The sequence below is a fragment of the Diadema setosum genome, chromosome 13 (assembly GCF_964275005.1).
Source record: "Diadema setosum chromosome 13, eeDiaSeto1, whole genome shotgun sequence".
Taxonomy (NCBI): Eukaryota; Metazoa; Echinodermata; class Echinoidea; order Diadematoida; family Diadematidae; genus Diadema; species Diadema setosum.
The window spans coordinates 16,148,804-16,155,621 of record NC_092697.1 but is presented as its reverse complement, the minus strand read 5'-3'; the positions used below and the strand labels follow the sequence as shown (position 1 = coordinate 16,155,621).

Genomic DNA, 6,818 nt, shown 5'->3' with positions numbered 1-6,818 from the left:
GCCCGACATTCTGATGCAGTTTAGAAATTGTTAATAAGATTTGCTGCGATGTAGGAGGAAGAAATCCTCACTACATGGGATGGTGAGTTGACGGTGCGGGTGATGGTGTATTCGGTGCTCGAATAGCGAATAGCGAATAGCGAATAGCGAATAGCGAATAGCGAATACCGAATACTTCTATGTGAAAGCAGCCTAAAAGCTGCATATAGAGACTGAAGGTGTACGGCTCCTGGCCGCTAACGAAGATGAGCCACATTTAAACTACCGTGCCAAATGGCGTCTGGGTGTGGCGGGTGGTTTTCCTGCCACTGAGCTATAACATGTATGGTCCGGACGAAGTCTAAAAACTCTACAGTAAACTACATGCTCTGCTAAAGCACACCTTTCCGAGTCACGTTAGGCATTTCAAAAAAAAAAAAAAAAAGGACTTGAAAGAAACATACAAGGCAGTCTAGGTACTGGAGCTATTTTCTGTGTTTCTCTGCACACAGCTAGTAATTGATATGCAAAAGAGTAAACTGCTGTGGTCTCGATCATCGATGGCACAGCACGCATAACGTTGCCACCTGTCTTAACACTTTTTCTCTCCATCACTCTCTCTCTCTCTCTCTCTCTCTCTCTCACTCTCACTCTCACTCTCTGTTTCCCTCTCTCTGCACATAAACATGACTTGTAGTTGAATGACCGATATAAGGCTGCGTTCACATAGAAGTATTCGGTATTTGCTATTCGCTATTCGCTATTCGGTATTCGCTATTCGGGCCCCGAATACACCATCACCCTCACCGTCAACTCACCTTCCCATGCAGTGAGGATTTCTTCCTCCTACATCCTAGCAAATCTTATTAACAATTTCTAAACTGCATCAGAATGTCAGTCTACATGCTTATTTTTGCAAAAGGGCAAATCCAGACCAAAATTGTCATTATTTCATAAACGAGAGACGGTATACGCTGCAAGAAAATCGAACAAGTTCGATTCCCACTTTGCTATACTTTTCGCAGCTATTCGGTACTTTCGAATAGTGCCCTCCTATGTGAACCGGTGTAAGGAAATTCAATTCATTCAATTCAATTCATTTATTTCATTCTCATTTTCTTTCCAACAAAACATAACACGAGGTAAATCAGAAAATCCATCATAAGCATGTATACAGTACAAAGTGCGAAGGATTAACGATATACAACAAACTAATAGAGATGAATCATGTATACATACGGAAAAATACAAAGTTATATTTTGAGGAGAAAAAAAAAGAGAACTGAGAGGTCCACTAAAAAGCAGTGCTTGTAGATTGTGGACCACTCAATAATTTCTTCCAAAAATACACATACAATTACAAATACATTACACATATGCACAACAACATGGCATAACTAAACTAAGGAGATACAATCGAACGGAATGGGACAAAAACAGAATTAGTGGAAGAAAGGGAAAGGAAGAAAGAGAGAGAGAGAGAGAGAGAGAGAAATGAGAGAGAAGGGGGGGGGGGGAGAGGGAGGGAGAGGAAAGATAGAGAATGTCTACACGCTGAACAAGAGAAACGGAAAAGAGAATTGATGAGGTGCTTCGAACAGCTGGTGACTGCACGCAGCTGTGTAGAAATTATGCAAATAACATGCCGTATTTCATTGCCTAGTAATGCCGTTTTTCACTGCGTAATAATGAATTAAATAACCGATGATGACCCTCATGTTTGCTGTAACCTGTATAGGTAATGAAAATAAATATCTTAGCTAGAATTTAACAAAAAAGATTTCAAATTACGCTTAAAATGTATAACGATGAAGAATTTTTATTTCAGGACCTAATGAATTCCAAAATATAGGGCCGATGTATATAAATGTGTTCTGAGCTAATAAGGTTCTCAAAAGGGGTAAGTGAAACTCATTAGAGTTCCTAGTAGGATAATCATGAAAAGATTGATTTCGTGGAAACATTGAATTAAAAATATTGGGAAGAGCATTTGTGTTATAATTGAACATGAACTGGCCCAGTTGAAAAAGAAACAAATCTTTAATTTTTAAAATCTTATATTCAATGAACAATGAATCTGAATGAGAACGTGGCGAAACCCCACAAATAATACGAAGTACTTTCTTTTGTAATAATAATAATTTATCTAATAAAGTTTGATGGGCGCTACCCCATGCTAAAATTCCGTAATTAAGATAAGGTAATATTAAAGAAAAATACAACGTTAACAAAGACGACGATGGAATGTGAAACTTAAGTCTGTTGATAATACCAATATTTCGTGAAATTATTTTACTTATGTTGATAATATGAGGCCTCCACGAAAGTTTATCATCCACTGTAATACCAAGGAATTTTATGTGGGATACACGTTCTGATTGAGTACCATCAAAAATAAGATCTGTGCTTAATGTTTCTATGGATTTACTAAAAAGCATATACTTAGTTTTCTGAAGATTAAGTGATAATTTATTAGCTCTTATCCATTGAGTCACTTTTTTCAATTCAGAGTTGACGGCGTCAATTAAAGTAACTGGGTCTTGATGGGAAAAGAAAACATTTGAGTCATCAGCAAAAAGTATAAATGAGAGTGTATCAGATGACCTGCAAAAATCATTGATGTAAACAATAAAAAGTAAAGGACCTAATATACTACCCTGAGGGACGCCACATTTAATAAATTTGAAACTTCAGAGATACATATTGTTTTCGGTTTTGCAGGTAACTCCTGAACCACTCCAAGGCCTTCCCCCTTATGCTATAATGTGACAATTTATGAAATAAAATGTCATGATTAATTGTATCGAAGGCCTTGGAGAAGTCCAGGAAGATACCAACAAGATGTGAATGATTATCTATTGTATGCGCGGCATTATCAATAAACTTCAATAGAGCGTGAATAGTGCTGTGTTTCCGACGAAACCCAAATTGAGAGTTTACAAAAACATTATGAGAGTTAAGAAAATTAATTTTTCTTTTAAATATTAATTTTTCTAAAATTTTAGATAAGGATGAAAGTAAAGAAATGGGTCTATAATTGCTGACATCAAGATCATCTCCTTTTTTAAATAAAGGGACAACCTTAGCAATTTTCATTTGATCAGGAAAAACGCCATATAACATAGATTTATTGAAAATATGTACAAGTGGGTCCACAATTGAAGATATAATACCCTTTAAAATGAAATTACTTATGTCATCATATCCCGCACTGCGTTTGTTATTCATTCCAGTAACAATACCCATTATTTCATGTTTCGTAGTTGGAACGAAAAAAAATAGAACTAGAATTAGATTCACCTAAAAAATGTGAAAAATGTGTATTAGACGGTGGTACTTCTTTCGCCAAATTCTCTCCAATCATTGAAAAATAAGAATTAAAAATATTTGCCATATCACCAGAATCTTCAAAAATTCTATCATCGAATCGAATTTTTGTAATACTTGATTTCTTTTTTGATACATTCATGGCCTGTTTCAATACCTTCCATGTATTCTTCATATCATGTTTATATTTTTCTAACTGAATCGCATAATATTTCCTCTTTTCAAATCGTATAACTTTAGTTAAAACATTTTTATACGATGTATATTTCCTTTTGGACTCTTCAGTTTTTTTTCATTTTATATTTATAATATAACCTATTTTTCCTATTCACAGAACGCAAAAGGGATTTAGAAATCCATGGAAGCTTAGGGGATGTTTTATAATTAACTAACTTATCTTTTATTTTAGGAATATATTCATCTAAATTTCTATTAATTATCTCTAAAAAATTATCACATGATACATTAACATCATCATTATCACAAACACCAGACCAATCAACTCTTTCTAAGCTAGCACCAAGGCTAGCTAAATTTTCTGGTGTGGCTCTTCGTCTAGTTGGAGGAACATGAAACTTATTAACCGCATGCTTAAGATTAAACCGCATGCTTAAGATTAAATCCTATCGTTCGATTCAAGCTATTCGCGTGCCCTCGAAAAACGAGCCCGAATACCGAATAGTATACTTCTATGTGAACGCAGCCTTACATATACACGAAATGGTGTAGAAATGCTTTTTCATTGAGACAGTAGTGTTAGACGATCTAGGAAGTAGACCATCTGATATTATAGACCAAGAGGCTATTCCCCATCACAGCTATCGACAGTTAACGTTGATTCACATAACTGGCGATAGCTGTGATGTGAACCAAAAGGGTGCAAATGACGCTTTCTGTAAAATTTCCATCTGGATGAGAAGTAGAATTCACCAATTTTTGTTAGGGCTGGCCCTTTCAGTCTTGAACAAAAAATTTGATATCACAGTCGACTGAACACTCCTCATGGCAAACGACCAGTGCTATCTGTAAAAGACAGGATAGTGCAGTTGAAGTTTGGACCCATTCTTTTGACCTCGAAAACTACGAAATATATACACATGATAAAAAACAAAACAAAAACAAAAAACAAAAAAACATCACAAGACCTATACTGGAAATTCATGTAGGCCTGTCTGTATCAGTGGATAGCAAGAAATACTTGCCTGGAAGTTATGACATTCTGAAATATCACAATTTTTCGAAGACATTTCTTGACCAGTCGTTTGGAATATTCAAATCAGCAAGTAAACGATGTTATACTCTCACAATTTCTTATTCATTTCATTTGCAGAAATTACCAAAATCTCATATTTTAGCTGTATGAATGTGGAACTTGCCTTAATACGACCCAACATAAAGAAGAACTTGGTGTGGGAACATGCTTTTACTTGTACCAGCTAAAAAGATCATTTTCCGTATTTCATATAATAGGCCTAATATCTATAAAGAATATGAGGTTGGACATCAACTCGTTCATTTGAATTTTCATAAGGATTGGTCAAGAAGAAATGTTTTCCGGAATATTATAATATTTCAAAATGTCATAGCTTCTGAATTATTTCTTATCCGATTTTTGTCATTTTTTTATCTCTCTGTAGGGAATGTTTTTCTCTTTCTTTTGACGTTGATTTATTTGTTTGGTGGATTTCCTCTTTAAAGTTTTTTTCAAGTTTTCTCGCAAAGATCATGAGTAGCAGTCACATTATTCAGATCAGTTCACCTTCTCCAAAAAAGAGCACTCCGCATTTGCACCAACTCACATTATCTTGCAAACTCTGAATCATTATTTTCTAAATTGAAAACTCTGAAAATAAACGATATTCGTATATCACAATGCGCAATATTCATGTACAAATACAAATCCAACACCCTTCCTTCCTCGTTCCACAACCTATTCACTGTGAACTCCAGCGTCCACGCTTACCCAACTCGACATTCCAAAGATTATCACCTCCACAATCCCAAGCTAATGATAGCTCACAATTCAATTAGACACCATGGACCAGACGTTTGGAATTATCTCCCTGAGCAAATCAAGGCAAACACTAAATTACACTGTATATTCTTTTAAGGCACTTATAAAATATATATATATATATCTTTTATCGAAATATAATGATGCATGAGTGATAAGAAGTTTAGGGGTTTTTATGTTCACTTTTAAACAGTTTATATGGGTATATTAGGAGTTTAGTGAGTTGCTGCATATTACAGTTTATATGGGTATATTAGGAGTTTAGTGATTTGCTGCATATTAAATTTGTTGATACTGTATACAGAAGTATGTAACAGATATACATGTGACACAAAAATACACCAGAAGCAAACCCAATCATGTATCATGTATACCCAAACGTTAATTTAACAAAATTGTATTTCATGGCATGCACAGCAGAGCACAACACAGCAGAGCACTCACCTCAGCATAGTATTATAGTAAAGAACGCCTATTGACAACAAATATACGATAACTATTTTGAATTGTCCCTTTATTTTTGACCCCATAAATTACTACGATATTTTGGATTTGATTATTGATTCTACTTTGTAGACACGTCCGTCATACAGATATGTAAATCGATTTTAAGTCTCGAATTTTATCCCGAGGCCTCGATCCATGTCAAGCTGCTGCTTCAGTATGATCGCGGTCTCCTGCTGTTATGTTATTATAATAGCTAAAAGTGTTTAATTTTAAAATCAATTAATCTAAATCCCCCTCTTTTATTTTTTTTTTCTGAAATTCGTTTATAGGAACGACATGATATACTCTGAATGAATAATCAATCATTATTTATATAATTTACAACTGTTGATTCAATGATTCGTTCTGATTTTTTTTTTGTGTGTGAATGATATTATGCTACACGTCTTATACATCGAATACTATCATGTTCATAGTGTGTGTGTATATTATGTACTTTGAATTAATTTGTAAGACAGTATGCTTGCTTATGCGTCGTGTAATGTTATTTTCTAACATATGTATTCTTTTGTTATGTGTGAATTGGAAAAAGGCAGAAATAAAACCAAACCAAACCAAACCAAAGATGAGGAGATGGTGCCCACGTAGTAGCCGACTCAGATCTACTTTTCTCTCCCCTCCTTGCTTTTTATGGGGGAGGGATATGAAACTAACAAGAAAAACTAGATAATGCACTACCTTTAAAGCAGAGTAAAATTTGTCCTGTGTCCAGTGTCAAATTGCATATCAATGCAGTGATCAAGGTTTTAGTGTTGTGGGATCACGAGTGAGAGCTTTCATCAAGCAGATGCATGCTTCGCATAAAACGTATGACATAGTTCGACTAAATTCGGTTGGCTATGCCTTGGTCACAACCCGCCGTACTTGCAAGTGCGTGCTGTCTATTTGCAAAAATGTGGGCAAAATTTGGGGATCTGTATACCGCCTCGGTACGGATTTTGGAGCACGCAGACACGACGTAGCGGCACTTTTAGTGCATGGAGAACTTTCG

General features: G+C 35.2%; 1 protein-coding gene across 1 annotated transcript in view; it reads left to right on the top strand.

Annotated features, from left to right (window-relative positions):
• LOC140236445 (uncharacterized) overlaps positions 1 to 6,818 on the top strand; it is a 50,833-nt gene that overhangs the window by 6,616 nt on the left and 37,399 nt on the right. The window lies entirely within an intron of this gene.